This window comes from Copadichromis virginalis, linkage group LG17 (assembly GCF_057382275.1).
Source record: "Copadichromis virginalis isolate Kocher_CV1m ecotype Utaka linkage group LG17, C_Virginalis_male_GT1.1, whole genome shotgun sequence".
NCBI classification, from domain to species: Eukaryota; Metazoa; Chordata; class Actinopteri; order Cichliformes; family Cichlidae; genus Copadichromis; species Copadichromis virginalis.
In genome coordinates, this window is record NC_140634.1 from 22,269,127 (window position 1) to 22,289,092 (window position 19,966).

Here is a 19,966-nt window from a genome sequence, read left to right on the forward strand (position 1 = left end):
GGCATTTGGCTTATGCACATGGACAGCTTCAAACTTCAGTTCAGCTTGAGGGTGCTGATTTTGGAGCAAGCGCTTCTCCTTTCGATCAACACCCTCTGAGTCCACGGTGATGTAAAACTTTCTTCACTGTGGACAGTGACATCAGTGTTCTAGCAATTCAGTTTTATTCATGTAGCACCAAATCACAACAAGAGTTGCCTCAATATTATAAGATAAAGAACCTACAGTAATACACTCAGCAGTTTACAGTTCTTGTTTGTTCCTGAACATCCTAACCAATTTTCTCTCATCCATGGGTGACAGTTTGGGTCAAATTGGCGACCTATTGGAATAACTTGTACTCTACTTATATACAATTGTTTGACATTTTCAGGGCCACTTAGGCTGATTGAACTAAAAAGCAAGACTCAGGACTCAGGATAAGACTAAAAGTTTAAAAGATTTAGTGTAAGCACAAAAAGGAAACGATGGGTCAGGCAAAAATATTTTTGTTATTGAAGTCCCATGTTCTAGACAAACAGGCAGTTCCACAGTGGGAACCCAAGAGGAGTCCTTTCCCTGAAAGACACGGATGGATTTAATTCACACACAAACACAAACAGACAGAGGAGAGGAAAGATAGAGAAAGACAATGGCGAGCCACCACAGGAGGACTGAAGGACCATGAACAAACTAATCTTGAACTTGATCTTGGAATCAGCAGTTGTTTCGAGATGGCTACAAGAGAGCTTTCCAACTTGTGTAACTATAAAATCGTCTTTCTTAGAAGTCAGTTCCTTACACGTTCCCATTTTTCTGAGTGTTGGCCAACCCAATTCTTGCTGTCAAACAAGTCATTTTTATGCTGGCAAAGAGAAACTACCAGTTGTAGTCAGTCACAATCACTAATGAGGAGTTAATAGGCCTTGGCCTTGTCAGGTTAAAAGACAATGTAGAAATTTTAGCACCACTTATTAAAAGGTTTTAGTGAGTTTATCGATATTTTTCAATCTGTATATATATTTTTAACCAAATTAGAGAAAATCCAGAATAAGTTCAAACTTGCGTTCCCAGTTCTTGTTTTGCTGGTGTTGTTATTGTTTTTCTGTTTGAGCTAGGCCCTTCGAAATTTTTAGGGTGAACTGTAGCTCCATGAATGTAGACTCTGTGGAGTGTAGCAAAGTTCACATAGAATAATGGATGCTTGAGTTTCCAAACAATTGGTCCTAAAAAAATGCATTTTCACCTTTTTCAAGGTATTTCTAAGATATAAATTTCATTCAATAATCATCTCAGTGATGTTCAGTCACGTCATTCAGCTGATATAACAGCATTTATTTGAAGAAATCACAGCACAGTACAAAAGCAAGTCAGTGCATGAGTTCGATTACCTAGATAGCTTCTGTCAAAGTTAATAAAACATGTTCTGCTGACTCATTTCTTTAATAGGAGAGTGTGATTAAAAGTCACTTGAATTCCTCATCCACCTTGACGACACATCTACATCCAGTGTTGATATCAGGAACTTCAATCTTTTCAGTTATTTGTTGTAATCATATCCAGCACATATCCTCTCCTGAGGGTGCATAAATTGAATTAAAAATGTCTTGCTCTGCTTCTGAAACAATCTTTGGGTACCGTAGATAAATATGAGTATTTCAAAAAAAAATCATATTGGGAAAATGAGAGAACATCATCACAAACTCTGAGTATAATATTAGCAGAAGCTCGTTCTTTCTAAAAAAAAAAAAAAAAAAAAAAAAACGAAATAAAAGAGGCAGTGTGGATTTGGTACATGGTGTCATACCTGGGGAATATCCCACTGAAGCTGAATGAAAATGTATGTCATTCAAACTTTACCATCTGTGAAACCATTCACCTGATTTGGACTGTTTCAAAATATCTGATGTTTCTTTGCATATCAGAGAATCCAACTGCAAAACTGTGGTTTCAAAAGGCCTCCAAAATCGGCTGGAGGAGATCACACATTCACATTTTTTTAGGGAACTCAAACATCCATCATTCTATGTTAACTTCAGTTACACTCCCGAGAGTGGAACTTATCTCTCATCTTGTGCCTACAGTATGTGTATATGCACACTAGCACATTCCAAGACCACAAAATAGTTGCACTGCAAAGGTTGCACACTAAATATTACAGGATGTACCAGGCCAAGCATACATCAGGATCACTTCCTCTTAGTGCCACTCTGTTCCTTAAGGACAGGCAGCCTCATTCAAGTGCTGTCACTTCTATTCCATCTATTCCTCTGATCCTTTCTGTAACGGCTAGTTAAATAGCCAGTAATGCCTTTTAGCCCGTTAGATGTTAGTGAGCCCAGACAGACTGGGATGGACATATGGAGGGAGTCTGGCAACCGACTCGCAGCCCTGATGCCAACTCTTCAAAAACATTCATACACTCTCATGAGCACACACACACACACACACACACACACACACACACACACACACACACACACACACACACACACACACACCTACACAAATACACAAATCGTGTCTCTTTCGTATCTGTTGTCCAGAGCACTGAACCGGCCCCAACTTCCCGCTGTCCGATTATCTCAGAACCTGCTCCACATGAGCATTGTGCAAATTCTGGAACCTCCTCCATTTCCCATCATTCCTCTCCACCAAAGGCAGGCATCCAGGACGAAGGCTGGACAGCACATGCCCACTCAAAGAGAAGGAGGATTGGGACACTAGATGAAGGCAGAAGCGCTGAGCACGAAGCTTTGTTCAAAAAACAGTCCACTGTGGTTACCCCCCCTCCTCCCCACCCATGTCCGTCTCTATGTCTTCTGCCTTGCATGGGTGAGTGTCAGTTCATTGTGTGTGAATGTGTGTGCGTGATGTCTGGTGCCTGTGCTGACAGCTGGCCTAAAATCATTTCCAAGAGTCACAGGTTGAAGTCTGTGTGAAACAGAGAAGCATTGTTGAAGGCCAGACTGACAGTGAAACCACTCACTGTCTCTTTTCTCCAAGCATACCAATACAAAACAAATCCAGATTTCCCATATTGTTGTTACAACAATGACACCATCATACCGTGATAGTGTCGTTATTAAAAGGTGGTGTTGTTAAAGCTTTTTCTCTGAATGGCTTGTCCTGAAATCCGGTAAACTCTCACTACAGCTCCATCAAAGATTTTAGGCTGAAGCATTTCAACAATAGTAATTCCTGACCTTGCAAATATTCAGAAATATCTCCATTTACCTTTAGAAAAATCTTACACGTCGAACGCTGCCAGCCTCAACTCAACAGCATACCTCTCAATGAATATGACAGGATCTAATATAGACAAAAAATAGATTCCTGTACAGTTCCTGTTCTTTTTTGTTTAATAGTGAAGCTAAAGCTATTCTGCAAATGGTGGAATTATTGGCGCTAGATACGCTGGTGGAAATGCAAATCATTTGTACCATGTTTGTCTTCTGCAGTAAAGCTTTATCTGCAACCAATGAGGCAACAGAATTTATGGGGAAGGCAATGTGAAAAGCTACCACACTGAGGCTGTGTTGAAATATGGTGCACCTACGCAATCTTTGAGCAATATATCACATAAATCATATCATTGTGTTAGTTAAGCTTGCAAGTTCCAACTTGTGCAGACAGAAATGTTTTAATATAATTTAAAAATGAGTAGGGTTGGATTAATAGGACAAAATAACCAGTTCAAAGGGCTTTTACAAATTTTTCAAGCTTTAAGGGTCACATATAAAATCATTTTGTAAATCCAATCACCAAGAGAAAATCTGCTTCGGTGTTCCTGACCTTCAGACATTCAGAATTTATAAAATAAATTGCACTCAGAAAGTCGCCATAATAATGATCGTCGGTTAACTTAATGCTGTTTAAGTGGACCGATTAGAGTTTTGTTTGGGCACTTGCACTAACTGGTCCAGCTTTTTAACTAATCGTCAATATAAATATCTAATCAGCCAATCAAAGAGCAGCAACTAAATGTTTTTAGGCAAGTAGACGTAATCAAGAAAACCTGCTGTATTTTAAACCAAGCATCAGGATTGAGAAAGGTTGTTGGTGACAACTAGGTTAGTTAAAGTATTCCAGAAACTACTGGGATTTTCTGCCACAACCATCTCTAGGGTTTAAAAAGTAAAGACATCCATGGAGTATCAGTTCTCTGAATCCTGTTGGGGAGGATGGGAAGACTCAGTTTTTTTCCCCTGAAATCAGAAGAAAACGCCCCATCACCACCAAGGCACTGCTGGGATTTGAACCCAGTATCTCCTGTTTACTAGACAGGCGCTTTAACCAGCTAAGCCACCGCGCCCTTTGTTTTGTGTGATGTCAGTGATATTCCAGATTCAGTCATTTCACAGTTACAGCTGTGACCAGCAGGTTTTCAAGGCCGTGCCCCGCAGTACCTCTCTGAGCTTCTTCACCCCTACAAACCTTGTTGGTCTCTCAGGTCAGCTGACCACCTGCTCATGGAAGAACTGAGATCCAGGAGGAAGCTCAGATCGGACAGGGCCTTCTCTGTCATTGCTCCTAAATTATGGAATAATTGCCCTTGCACGTTTGAAAGTACCCTTCACTGTCCACTTTTAAAACATATCTTCAAATCCATTTGTATTCCCAGTGAGACTTTGTTTTTCTTTTGGTTCTTCTTTTAGTTATTTGACCTTTTTAATCTATTTTATTTATATTGTACATATTTTTATTATTTAGCTCCAATGCACAGCACTTTATGTCAGCTGTGGTTGTCTTAAAGTGCTTCATAAATAAAGATGGAGCTGCTGTGATGCCATACCATCCACCTGCTGTTCAAAGAATAAGGTTGGCTTAAAGAAAGACAGAGCCTCCATCTAAATAAATGGCAAAAGAGTCAAATCTGCAATTTCAACTGCAGGTTTGTAACACTTATTTACATTTTTACTACAGTAATAGATATGCATGGCAAACGATAGTTGAATTTGTCCTACACCTCATCTGAGCACTCAGTTTAGCAGACAATTGGCTCTTTCTGGGATGACATCTATCTATTACACCTCTTGTAGATTTCAATGGATAGAAAAGATTCTATATTATTGTTATACAGTAATAGATAAGCAGAAATCCAAAGATTTATGAAATAAATTAGATGAAAACCTGAATTTATCTGTCAAAAAACAAACTCCTGCCAGTAATCATATATAACTTGTGTTTGCAAACCTGAATATTAAATGGTTTGGTTCCTTAGCTGTACATAATTGTAAACCTTCTTTCTGCACTTAATCTGGACTGTTGAAAATATATGACGTCACAGCTTCTTTTTTTTTTTTGTTAATCCTTCTTCACCCTCAGAATTTGTGCGCATACCTTTACCTGTTAACAACCGTTTTAAAGAGACAGCAGGTGTACTAAAGCATTCCAAGGCAGTACTCCATCTTGAATGGACTCTAATCTCTTCATTGTGTCCCATCGCCAGCCTGTCCAACTGTTGTCTAATCCTTCTCTCTCCTGGAGAACAGCAGCAGATGGGTCTGTTCCTTTGTGAATAATGAATGGTCCGGGATATTGCGCGAAGCTGGAAAAACATGTTTTATACACTTATTTTCCCTAGTAATTTTATGTAACTTCACCTGCGGCTAACCTGTCATCCACCTGTCATGGTGAGCAAATGAAAACCACGTTGGTCGTATTATGTGAGTGAGAGGTGGGAGGCAAAGAGGAGTGGACATTCTGACCTCTCCTAGGGCTCCGTGAAGGTTAGAGAACAGCAGGGGACTGCACAACGGCACACATAAACATGAGTTCACAGAAAAAATGCGTGTATGCACTCACACAGAATCATATTAAGCATTCATTGGCTTGGCCTGGACATTTTTCTAGGTATTTCACTTCTCATGAAATCACAACATTAAAATAAAATCCACTGAGTTCAGATTATGTCCTATAATAGCTTGGCTGAAATGATGAAAGAGAGGATTTATTTACAGTGGGAATATCATCACTATGCATAAGTCATCAAGATCAAGGCAGACCATAGTGTGAGCACACTGAATATCCGTTTAAAGCCATATAAGGCAGCTCTGTTGGGCCCCGGCAGCAATGTGATGTAATACTTTTCATTTTTCAAAGCCTGTGGACTTCACTGCCCAGAAATTATGCAACATGACACTGAGCTGTTGGCTGACGGAGCTCCTTCTCTCCAATCTTAAGGTGATGGAGATGTTGGATTGTGAATACTCAAGATGTAAAAAAGCAGCCAATAATATCATATTTTCTATCAAAATGAAAAAAACAACTATTTTTCAGTGATAAATAATAATACTAGTGTATGTATCTACAGTAGAGTTATACAGTTGTGACTTCTGAGTACCTTATTTGTTAATTAAAAAAAAAATCATGTCTTGGCTGGAGTACCTTCATATTAAGAGCTTTCAGTTCTGGTGCATCCATCTATGCAAACCACCCTCTCACTACAGTTTTGTACGAAGTGGAGAACCTGCAACAACATACCCAGTGCTCTGTAATTCTGAAGCACCCGCTTCAAGTCTAGAAAACACACGTAATGTTTGGGGAAACTACCAGAAGCCCTCGAGTGGATAAAGAGCTGGTCCAGTGTTCCAAGACCAGGTCAAAAACTGCACTGTTTTTCCTCAAATTGAGGATCCACTAAGAGGTGGACTCTCCTCTTCATCATTTTAGCATAGACTAATGTTCCCTCTAAGCTGTTGCGCACTGCTGGCACGGTCTCTGCGCACAGAAAATCTGCATTGCGCACAGAAAAAAAATCTAACCTGAATTGAAATTAAAACTTTAACAATTCTGCTTTGCAGTGTGAGTCAGTAAGTGACTGGCTGCTCCCGTATGGGATTAGAACGATGCCACCTTATCCCATAGCCCAGCCAGTAATGCGATTCACATTCATATATACGCAGCTAATCAACGTCGTTGACAGGCAATGACAGCGTCCTTATGTGCCGACACCGGTGTTTTAGCTAGCAAAGCAGCATGGCTGATGTGGAGTGAAGCCACGTAATGACAACGTGTACAACCATTGGAGATGTGAGCAGAACAGAGGAACAATTGACGGAAAAGTGTGGACTTTATACCAGTTTTTTGTGTTGATAGGCCACGTAAAACCAGAGTTCTGATAAAAATATTTGCAATGTTTGGTTTTCTTCCTGAATACTATCGTTGTTTATATTTACTGCGGGAAGAAATGGTAAAAATGGCGTTTTATAAGGAAAACGCTCGAAAGCACACTCCACCTGTGAGCAAAAACAAAACAAAAAAACCCCCACCCTTTCCTATTGGTGGAAAAATGTACCATGTCGACCAATCAAAAAATGATATGGCAACATGGCATTTAGATGTTTAGGAGGGGGGATGTTTTAGGAGTGACGGCGGTGTTTTGAGATGTGAGACATTTGCGACGTTTAGCGCAAATCTTGTGTAGTTAGTGTGTAGTGTGTCAATAGTTTTGTTGTGTGTGTCAGAACAATGAGGCGACTACTGAATGTTACAGTTGTTACAGGAGTGATACATCTCCTGTTGTCACACCTGCAGGTATCAGACTGTTCTCCTTTATCTCATAGTGGAGAGAAATTATTTTTGGAGTGGCACAAATAATTTGTGTGGCATCAAATTTGATGCAGAACAGCTGATTGTTCTGTAAATAGTTTGAAATGTTTGTTTAAAAAAACGCCTTGGCTGCATTTCTAGGTAAACAGCTGCAAAAAACTTTGTTGTTTGCATAACTCAGTTACTTTTTTGAAGAAGTAACTATATAATTAATTGCCCAACATTGGTCATTATTTACTGTATTTTGCAGACAGAGAGTTACAGGACTCTCTCCCAGACCACAGACTCATACTCATAATACGAGGCAGAGCTTTATATATATAAAAAAAGTAAACAAAGATAGTTGTGTTTTCAAAATTGGAGTTCAAGTTATTTTTACTTCCAATAGTGTTAACATACTGCACAGGTCATGAACAAGATTTTTTTTTAAATTTTCATTGTAAGTGGGCTAAAGTTAATTAAAAGTAGTCTAACATAAATGTAAACGCTGTAATTTGATTATTTTAATAAACCATGCACCGACTACACACCCATCTGGTCTCCAGCTATCTCTGTCCGTGGGCTCCTTGCCTCTGATTCGTGTGCATGCACGGGAACCCAAAGTCATGGCACTAAACAACAATTACTGCAGATGGAAATAACAAGATTCTTCTGAACACAGCAGTCGTGACTGAAAGCCAGTTGATGACAGTACAGCGTAGAACACAGTCGCCAGAATTTATCAGTTGTTTATCCTGTAAGTCAGTAAAGCATTTTCACAGCATCTGGCTCGTGTCAGACACTGCTGCATCGTACACAGTAACAAGAGGCATTTAGGCTTGTTAGTGTACCAAACATCTAAAAGCAAGTTAACAAGTTGCATTTCGGCTCTGTCAAAGATATTTTCCTACCGGTGACCATAAATGACATCTACAATATAAACAAACACGCTCAGATGTGATGCACTTTTATGTAGAAGTTTCAAACCAAAAGGTTTGGTCCGATATGATCACATATTTCCTCCCTGTTAGAATCCTTCCTCAGTGCAGCTTTCATGTAAAGCTTGTTAGCCTGCGGTGTTGGTTTTTACTCATCCTTTCCTCTCAGCTCACTCAGTAGTCTTGCGCGGAAGAGTGTTGTAATTCTAATGAGATTACAGCTTTATCGAAGCACACATAAGGTGACAGACTCTTTATTATCCACTCAGAATAGACCTAATTTAATGACATTGATTTGGAGTCTGTTAGAAGCTCAGAGCCTAGCAACTAGGCACAGCAAACGTGGGCGGGTGATCTGTGTGTAGGTGGATATGTGATGCTGACAAGTGTCTACTATACTGAATATTTTATTATTAAAAGATTAATTAGTTATGCTAGTGGACAGCGCTTCTGAATTTTTGCACGACAAAAAGTTTGAGAGCACACGCAGATGTTCTTTGTTGTTAATGAAGTTAAGATTGTGATTGACCATATCAAGGGTTAAATGTATCATATTAATAGCAGAGCTAGTCTTTTAATTGAATTTGTTTTAATGTTGTTCATTATAAGGAAAATAATTTTTTTACTGTGCGTTAAATAATAAATTAAAAAGGAACAAAGGCAAAAAAAACCTTTGTTAATCTGAATTATTGACGTGTTTACTCGCAGTTGTACTGATTTGTGTTGATGTTTACATTTACAAGCATTAGTCCGTGTGGTTTTTCTTATGTTGTAAAATATGTTCTGGCCATGTTGGGCAGGTAGGCGTGTTATCACCCTTTCAAGGCTCGGTCGGGGGGACAGATATATCTGGGCTCAATTAGTTGCACTGTCACGGCAGGTTGGTGTGCTGGTAGCTTGATGGTCCTGGCTACGGGCAGCTCAGCTGTAAATCAGAGTGTTTGTAATAGGCACTGCAGTAGTCTCCAGGGCCAAGTGTGTGTTTGTGTCTGCAAATGTTCCCGTGTGTGAGTGTGTGTGTGTGTTTGTGTGTGCGTGCAACCGCACACAAGGCATGCCAGAGCACACGACAGTGGCTTTCCAGCATTTTATCAGCCGTTTGGTAATGATGGCGCGCGATGGAATCGACGCAAGCCTTTAATGGCGGCTGGTAATTTGTGTTAATGCTTTCAGCCCGGGCCCTCTGAGACTTTCAACAAGGAATTTTATGCCTCCAAATGTGGGAAAGGTCACCGCCTGCTTTATTCCATCGACCAGACGGGATCAATGCAGCTAATGTTCTCGCAGTAACTTTGTTGTTTTGCCTGGTTAGAAAATCAAGACCATATTTATGATGGTCATTTTTTCCTTTCCTCTTGGCTGGCCAGCGGTCGACATGAGGTGCTTAGATGAAAGCTGCAAACATAACAATCTTTATTCATGTTCCATCATTTAAAACCCCAGCTTTGTCCCTTTGTGACAATTTCAAAGCCCTAGCCCCTAAAATATTTAGGTACAGGCTAACCAAAGAGCAACAATTTGGTTCAACTCAGGGGTATTATCTCCAGCAAGCAGCTGGTAATCAAAGAGATGCCTTCTGCAAACGAGACAAGCGCGAGAGACACAGAGCAGGGAAATAATTAGATGACTGAGATCCACAAACACATCAATAAAATGAAAGGCATATTGTATACACCAACTGGGAAGAGCACATTCAAGAAAACAGGAAAAGACCTACTCATTTAGGAAAGCTCAGGCATCCAATCAAAGCAGAGCACTATTAGGTGAACTGTAATTGGCTTCAGATCAAAAACTGCAGACGGCAAAAGAAACTGGTTTGAAAGTTATCCAGGCTACTGAGGCCATTTTTTTTTTTTTTGTATTTATTCAGCCAGAAAAAATGACTTTTGTGTATTCGTGTCACACCTTCAGTGCATGATGGCATATAAGATGTTCCTTTTCTTCCAGCAGCCGTCGTGTGGAGCCCTTGGATTTCTGGCCCATGCATTGATGTATGGCTGTATCTGTGTACTCACAATTATGTGCGCTGGTGAGGCTGACAGTATGCCCAGGCAGTAGGGTGTGATGGATGGAGGTTGAGGGAGAAATCTCCAGGGTGCACAGCTGATATAAAAATCAGCACAATGGCGGTGGTGTAAAGGGGTGACTGACCCTGTCACCTCCTAGACTTCCCCCCTCCTTCATGTATACCTTACTCTCTTTGTCTCATCCCCTCTAAATCTTGCTTCCATTATTCATTTGCTATTTGTCAACACATCTCAAGCCACCTTCACCTGCACGTGCACATTCAAGCTGATATAGGGTTTTAAATGCTCTCTAAAAAAAAACAAAACAGCCCTAAACTCAAAATATATTCAGTTTTTCTATGACTCATTCCAGAATTAGAGGAAAAATTATGCTTCAAACATTGTGAAAATGGACCATTTAGTTTTCTGTTATTTTCCGTTATATGTTTTAAAAAAAAAAAAAGAAATAATAAACCATCAAAAGATTACATTTGTGGAGCTCAGGCATCAAAGGCACACTTTTTACAAGATATTTTAATCGCCGTGTGCTGCAAATCGCACAGCCTTGCTATCAATACTCTGGAACCTTTAAAGGAATATTTTTAAAATACTGTTTCACTAATTCTCAGCCATTTAGTAAAAGATAGTCTCCTTCATACTCAATACTCATTCAGTTTCAGATTACCATTAGCTTATATACTTATATATATATATAAGACTCACTTATTCTCAGCTGCATTTAAATAAAGCACCAAATCCGCACCTAAGCTTAAATTTCAAAACTTACATTTTAACTACTGATTTTATCTACAGTTCTGATTTTATCGGTCTTGATTTTTGATTTTATATACTGTTTTGTTTGTTTGTTTGCTTGTTTTAATCCATTTTAAATCATGCTTTTTTATTTGTTTTTGTTTCTAATCTCTCTGTAAAGCACTTTGAATCACCTTGTTGTTGAATTGTGCTATACAAATAAACTTGCCTTGCCTTGCCTATATTAATTTAAACAATGTTAGAAATCTTTTTCCGTTTCAGCAGTTATTTTTAAACCTTTGCTCAAATATGCTATTCATATAATAATTCAAACTATTTGAAAGGCAATAGATGAAACTCTTTGATGGCAAGAAAAATATTGATGTTTATTTTATTTAAAATAATATGGTAACAGGGTTGCAAGTAATTGTGTATACCAGTGCTAGCATTAATCTTGTCTCAGGAACAGATTCTTGTGGAATGTAATAAACTGTGAAAGTCAAGAATAAATGTAGTAACATGAGGACTTAAACTTTGAAATTACTTTGTCTTATTTTGGTAATATGAGCAACAGGGATGCATTGGTTAGAATGGCACACTTAATCAAGTTCACATATTTTGTTTGTTAAAATATGATGATGTTAAATAAGCGGGTTTAACGATTAAAAAAGGTATGTATCAACAAAGTCAGAATAAAAGAGCTATTTTTCAAATTAAATAATATTTTGGATTTACTCTTTCATCAACCAGATTCACATTTTGTAAAATTTACACAGCAAGCGTTTGTTTGAAATCCATGGATGGAGCTAAAATGGTCCAGACTATGAGCAAAACAAATGAAATCATTTAAAATCATGTTGAGTTTTCATTAGAAAACAATAACAATTGGAATAAAACAAGGTTTTTTTCTTTTCTCTTTGCATCCCCTTGGTAACTACTGATTTAGGCAATTTGTTTGTTACCAAGCTGTATAAGTGATCCAGAAGAATTTCTTTGACACTAATCAACTGTAATAAACTAAACACCTTTCAAAAGTCCAGTCGAACAGCAAAGACGCAGAATTACAGAAAATAAAACTAAATGAACTTTGATTTTCATGAAATAATGTCATGGTTTTGATGAGGAACATGACATGGAAGACTAGATAAACAGCACATGCAGTCCAGGTTTACATAAACAGCGTAACTCTGAGAAAGGTCCAACCTTTTACCAAGACACCTTTCAGCAAAGAAAATACCCAGTAGTTGACATGGTTACCATTTTTGTGCTTTTAGCATCTTCACTTCATTTCATTGCACTCATTATATTCCCATGTGTTAAATGAGTCCTTGAATATGTATAAAAATGCCTACCAGTATCTCAAGAAACCACTCTGACACAGAGCCACTTAGCTTGAAAGAAGAACAAATGACATGTGACACACAGCGAACCGCGCCAGTAAATATATTTGATGCCACAGGCTGGATCTTGCTTTCCCCTGTTTGGCTAACAAACCGAGTCAAACGCCACCACAGGCTAATTTCTTTGTGATATCTGATTTGAAAAGGTGTTTTACAAAAATATAAGCCATATGTGTTGAAAGCAGAAAGTTAGTATATACCGAAGAGAATTCAACGTAAAGACAGAACCGAAAGAAGGATCCTGAACACGACACCTTCAAGTCACTACGTCCCCGCAGCTCTCAAAACCAAACAGCAGCCTCAGAGAAAATACATCATTTCTTCCTTGTTGGAAAAAAAAAATCACATTACAATTCAAATGTGTTCATTTAAAGAGGCCTTTTTAAAAACATCTCCAAGGCATAGCGCGCCACGCAGTTCTTCGCTGTGGCAGGAAATGATAAATTATAAAAGGGGCCTTACTTCATTAGAGGGTGACATTATTTTGAGAACAGATATTGCGCTATGAGACAGAGTGTACAATAACACAATAACAACCATCAGCCTCCGCCGCCACCACTGCTGCCACCGCCGCCTCCCACCTCAGCCTCTTGCTGTTGACAACCCAGGATTGAATATCTTGTGGAGTGCACCGGAGTGAGCACTGTACACAATACTGTATTGCATTTGCAATAACACAAAAAGATATTTCCCAATGTAGGCCATAATTATTTCTCCCTGCGTAATTTAATCCACCGAGTGCATATTCAATTCCGATCCGGGTTTCTTGGTGTGCTGTGAGGTGTTCAGCGCGATTGTCTCTGAAATTGGATTATGATAACCTGTCACCGCTTTAATTCCATAAGATATTAGAGGTAGTGGTGGTGGAGCTGGGGAGTGGAGTGTATCAAAAAGGATGGCGACAACGATTGTGCTGGGGGCTGCGGTGTTGAGAGAGATGTGTTTAATGCATGTTTCATTCTGTGTTTCCTCAGGGGGGGTGAGGGGAATAATGTGTGTCTAGTCTGACCTCTCGACACACTTTATTTCCTGATCTCTGCCACAGCCTTTAAATATCCATTAACAGACACAGTGAAGGGAGTCCAGGAGGGTGGAGGTGGGGTAGCGGTGGGGCAGGGAGGGTGGAGGGCTCTAGAATACTCATTTCTGCTTGTTATGGACTGCCAACAGGTCTTCCTGCATTTCTCCTTGCTGTCTTGCTAATGGATGGGGTCAAATGGGTTTCTTCTTCTGTCTCCTGCTACAGTTTTAATCATCTTCAGCAGACTTGGAAAGCGTTTTTGATCCAAATTCAAATTCAAATTTTATTTGTCACGTACACAGTCATACACAGTACGATATGTAGTGAAATGCTTGGACAGCTGCTCGTGACCTAAAGAAAACAAAAAAGGAAAAGGCTATGAATAAGATAGGAAATAAATATGAAAAATTAAAAAGGGTAAATTTAACTAGGAAGGAATAGAATATAAATTAAGGTTAAAAATGAAATAACTGTACAACACAAATTAGAATGAAGGGTAAATTTAACTGGGAAGAATAAGATAAAGATAAATATATAAATTAAAGTTGAAAATAAAATAACTGTACAACAAAATACACAATACACAATATAGAACTATACAAGAATGTATGAAGAAATCTAAATATAAATAAATATATACACAATAACAGCAGCTGTACAAGTATTAACCGGAAATGAAGAATATAGTGACCAGTGTTGTGCAAAACCAAAGTCCAGAAAGTCCAGTGTGTGTGTAAGAACTGTATGTGTGGGTCAGTACTGTGTGGTGGTGTGATTGAGAGACCGTATCGCCTGCGGGAAGAAGCTCCTCCTCAGTCTCTCTGTGTTGGTCTTCAGGGAGCGGAATCGCTTTTCTGACCTCAGCAGAGAGAACAGTCTGTTGTTGGGATGGCTGAGGTCCTTCACGATCTTCCTGGCCTTGGTCCAGCACCGCCTGCTGTAGATTGAGTGCAGGTCAGGGAGCTCGGAGCGGATGGTGCGCTCAGCTGACCGCACAACCCTCTGTAGAGCTCGTCTGTCCTGCATGGTGCTGTTCCCGAACCAGGTTAAGATGTTTCCCGCCAGGATGCTCTCTAAGTTCCTGAGCACCTTGGAGGGCAGTTGGAAGTCTCTCAAGCGTCTGAGGTGGTAGAGACGCTGTCGGGCCTTTTTCACCACGGTGTTGATGTGACAGGACCATGACAGGTCCTGCGTGATGTGAACTCCGAGGTATTTGAAGCTGTCCACTCTCTCCACTGGGCACTCGTTGATGACGGGGGTCTGGTAGTTCCTCTCCTGCTTAGTGCTGAAGTCCACTATCAGCTCCTTTGTCTTACTGACGTTTAGAAGGAGGTTGTTCCTCTGGCACCAGTTCTCCAGATTCCTAATCTCCTTCAGGTAGGCCGTCTCGTTGTTATCAGAGATCAGGCCACGTTATTTGGAGAAGAGTTGAAAGGTCAGTTTACCTGAATTGAAAAAGGGACATGGTCAGGGCAACTGGTGTCAAGCTATGCACACAGTTTTTGAACAATGTGTCAAGACACTGAAATATGAGCTTTGAATCAATGAGAGAAGCTACTGAACAGCAAATCTCAAATCACTCTTTTGAAATTAACTTTATCTATTTTTTTTTCTTAAAAAAATGAGAAGAAAATGCACTCAGAGAGTGAAGTTCTTCTACAAGGCCAAAGTCTGCCTCTCAATTTTGAACAAAGTGGTCTGGACTTCCATTCATCAAATGGAAAGAACTGAATAAAAATTTTCCACTTCAGGAGAAATTCAACAGCAACATCTCTTTCATCACAGGATGACAGTTTTCATGCAAGCTATGTTTTGAGTCAGAACCTTTGATGGCATCTGTGCTATTCTTCTCTTAGACTGATTGTCTAAAAATGATGTCAAAGCAACTGAACCAAATTTGATTTAGAGGCAGAGAACAGTAAACGGATAAATCTTTTGTATTCTGGTATGGGTATGGATCTGTTCTTTAAAAGTGCAAAATACATTACTATCCGAGTGTCCTCCTAGTTTACCAAACAAAAACTCATCTATGGAACTGATCTGAGAAGTTTCTGTCATATTTCAGGCCTGCATATAGGACAAAATACCATCCAAAGTTAGTAAAGGGGAACCCTGCCTATGCATTTACCCTTGGAAAACTCACGTCTTTATATATCTATCTGAGGTGTCGTCGTTGTAGGTTCGGTAGATGTGGTCAAATGTCGTCTTTTTGGGGAAAAGAGTTAACTCGTGTTTCAGCAGATTGGATCTTAGGAGGTTAAAGGCTAGATCAGTGCCTTATAGTCTCTTTCTGCGTTACTCTTGCCAGTCCTATCTTGCTTTCGTCCAGCTGAAGAATACTGCTGTTGTTGGGGGTTGTGTGGTCTGTAGCACTGTTTGAGTTGTGGGTACTGGGTTAAGAAAATAAATTCCCAAGAACACCAGGACAGATGAACATTGATTGTAACCAGATGGTCAATGTTCTCACTTCACCTCTCAAAGGTTTTAATGATGTGACTATCTTTGCCTTCAACCAACTGATTATGTGATGCAGCGGTTACCAAAGCATGAGTTTTAGGATAGAGACAGAAAGAAATAACATCATCTTCTTATCTGACTCCAGAAAACCACTAGAAGGAGCTATAGACTGATCATGGTAAGTTACTTTGATCCACTGTGGCTGGAAAGACATATCTCTCTTTGGTCATTGTGCCTGCTGTGCCTTCTCAACTGGACATAAACATAAGTCTGACTTGTATGTTCCTCATCAGACTGCTAAACCAGCGGGCACTTGTGTCTTGTCCTCACCAACATTTTGTAAGATGCAGGGATGCATGGTAGAAAGTCAGACTTGAATTATGAATATTAGTGAGCAAAGCCCCAGGTCAACAACCTTGGATCTTTTTTCTTACACTCATCTCAAAAAAGCAAAAGACAACCGTTCAATCCTCAAATGGACTTCCTACAAAGATTTTAAAGGCACTTCTCAGTCATATCCACTGATTTTTGCTTTTATGTTTGTTTTTTGCAAAGGGATGCATGTAAAGACTGTTTTAATGAATGCAAGTTACAGTGCATTACTACAGGTACTCATATTTATTGTGAGAATCTGGCTGCACTGCTGCTTTTAACAGTAGAGAGCAGGTCAGTGACAAAATAGGCCAAGTAGACCTTGACGGTTTCACCAGAGGTACATTTAGTGCTCTTGAAGATCATGAATTCAGACAGGTGTTACATAAGACACTTATGTGACAACCTACCCATAGCCATAGCCAGTCTAACTTGATAGCAGCCACCACAGCTGCTAGTGAATTAAAACCCACATAAGGAACTGCACAAGAACCATGACTGGTGGAAACATTGCTACTCCCATTCATTCTCTCAAGGGCAAACTGCCTCTGGGGAAAGCACTGATGTGGAAACAGAAGTCACTGCTGCACTAAATATCACTGTTGTCACTGGCTCACCTGTCCACACTTTTTGACAATCACAGTTTCATTGCATTAGTCATTTTAACCATCCTATGAAACACTTTAAAAATTAGGAGTTTCACTGAAAAGAACAACTTAAAGCAACAAGCAGGAAGATTTTACTACTGTAATGAAATGATTATCTGTTATATTTTTTAAGTTCAAAATATGGTATCGGGTTATCACATAGAATGGGAAACACATGGGTATTTTATATGTTGGATTGCGCTCCCATCAGTCGTGTTCATCGCTTGTTTTGGAAACATGGAGATTGGCAAACTGAATTATGGGACCACATTTTCTTCTTTAGTTAAATTCCAAAAAATGTCCATTAAACATGTCGCTTTCCCACAGTTTTGAATTAGGAGCAGAGGGACAAATGCATGGAAGTTAATTTAAATAATAATATTGTTGATGGCTTTCTCCTGTGGAAATTTTAATAGTCACTACCTTGTGACTCATAAGTAATATATAGTCAATTGCCTCCTGTAAATCTTTCATTCAGACTTGACTATCTTGGACTGACAGTAGCATCAGCATATCTCCAGCACAGAAAAAAAAGACTGCTGCTGTTGGCTACAGACAACATTGAATTTGGAGTCCTCCAGCTGACTGCAGGACAAGATGTTCCTCCAAAAAAGCAGCTGAATGACATCAAGGACTGCTGCAAAACCAACAAGGCCAGCAAGCCAACTTTAACCAAAAAAAGAAAAGGAACAAAACGAGCTGTTCATAGACTTTTTGAAATAAGAGCAAGGGGGCTGTCTGCTAACTAAAAATGTCTGCGACTTATAAATGTTCAAGAAAGTCCCCTAATATATAAATTATACGTTTTGGAACAGAAAAATGACTAAAAAAGGAACAACAGTTGTAGGCTTATCATTGGTAAATTTCTGTGGGGCAAAGCTGGAGTGTTCTGTTCAGGGCATGTGCCAGGGCGAGCTCTACCCCAGGGTAACAGAAGTGCTTCATTCATACACCCAGTGGATTGAAAGGAATAGTGAGGGCCAGTTTGGCACCAGCTGGGCAGGTTCAGGTTTTTCTTACCTTTTTTTCTCTCTTATTCTCCTCCGTTGTCTCTCAGTCTCAGGTAAAGTTGTGGGCTGGAGCTTTCTTGGGTCGACTTCCTTTTGAGGGCTTTCTCTCCTGCACCAGTTGTTGTGATCTAATTATGACACTGAAGACTTAGTAGAGCTAAAACTCTTATGTTGGATTGTTGTCATTAATTTGATGGTAATTAGGCCATATTTATTGTCAGCCTGCTTTCATAGGTTTGGTCTAGTAATTGTATTCTCTCATTTTCTCTATTACCTGAAGTCTGTGTGATCATTCCTAGATCCATGACCCAAGTTATCTCAAAGAGTTAAAGGACACTGCCTGTAAACCTTACCTGAGTCAAACAGCCACATTAACTACAGCAAACTAAAGGACTTATCTGCAACTTTCAGTACCTGCCTGCACACTTTCCTTAGATTCTCTCTGTGCTCCACTGGAAACTCACCTGCCCACCAACAGCTCGTCTTGCAACTAAGACCTCAATCTCCTACTGTGAAATTTGCTAAATCTTTTCAGACTCATCATTTCCTGTCGTTTCCAAGGGGGACTCCAACTGTCAGTAGTGACAATACTTTCCCAAGCCACTTACCTGTTCTCCACAATTACACTCAACCTTTTCAATAAACCCTTTAACAGTTGTGTGAGTCTGCTCCTTGGATCCAATTTGTAGTTAAACATGACACCAGGAGTGTTGCAGGAGTTACTGGAACAGTGCTGAGAACAGCAGTGGACTGCCTTTGGGACTATAGTTCCACATTCTGAATCCCAAAACCTTTCATGTGATTAAATATGCTGGAAGGCAGCAGGGGTTCTGTATCAGGGTTTTCTAGGCTCTACCTAGATTAACTGCCTTCCCAGTATAATAAGACCCATCTGCCTTGTGGAGAAACATCCTATGTTAAAACAGATAAGGAAAAGACGCAGTTTAAGGTTCTGGTCATTTCACTCAATTAGGGAGCCTTCCTAAGAAAAAATAATTATTAAAGCAAAATCCTGGCCTTTTTAAAATCAGAAGAATGATGTCATCAGCGAAAATCAATGTATTCACATAATCTCAAAGACTGTACTCAAATGACAAAATAAATCAGTTCTTCTCTTGACTTCTCCATCCATTGTTTGCAGCAGAGTGGCAAAATATGCAAAGTCTTTGCAACAGCATACTGTGGTGTTTACGTTAAAACGTCTTTAATTTTTGTCATACAGCAGGAAGCAAACCTATGTACTACAGGAGATCCCTAAATGTATACCTAGAATATATTCTTGCATGAAGAATGAGTAGGCATCTCCTCAGACTCACCCTAAGCTATGCAACAGCATGCAATTCACATCAAAAGGTGCCAGTGGATGTCACTGGCTATTTTATTTTATTTTTTTGCCTTCAAACAAAACGGAGCTACTGTCTTGCTCCCAATGGTGTAGTTTAGAAGAGGAGGCCCCATGCGTGGAGGAGAGTGTCTCAGTGCAAGTCTGCTTCACTTGCCTGACTCTTTATACTGAGAGAAGAGAGACGGATCATGACAGACACTATGATCCACGTCAGTTAGCATCCGACTGAGCCGGTACAAAGAAACGTGTGCTAGATGTCTCATGTTTGGTTCCGGATTGTCACAGAGATGTGAGGATTCCATTGACAAGCCTCTATCTGAAGGCCAGTTTTTTATAGTTCTTTGAACAGTAGGTCACAGATGACAATGACCACAAATACAGCACAGTTGTCGAATTTTGCATAATTATTTTGTAAAAGCCTGCAGCTCTGCCTTATCTGCATATAACTCCTCTGCTTCTGATATGATCTAATCTAGTCATCAGTTTAAGTGCCAGATTTGAATCA

General features: G+C 39.6%; 1 non-coding gene across 1 annotated transcript; it reads right to left on the reverse strand.

The window, feature by feature from the left end:
* Nucleotides 1-4,220: 4,220 nt before the first annotated feature.
* On the reverse strand, nt 4,221-4,294 carry trnat-agu (transfer RNA threonine (anticodon AGU)). Its single transcript has one exon. It is a non-coding gene; the product is annotated as a tRNA-Thr (tRNA).
* Nucleotides 4,295-19,966: the final 15,672 nt, after the last annotated feature.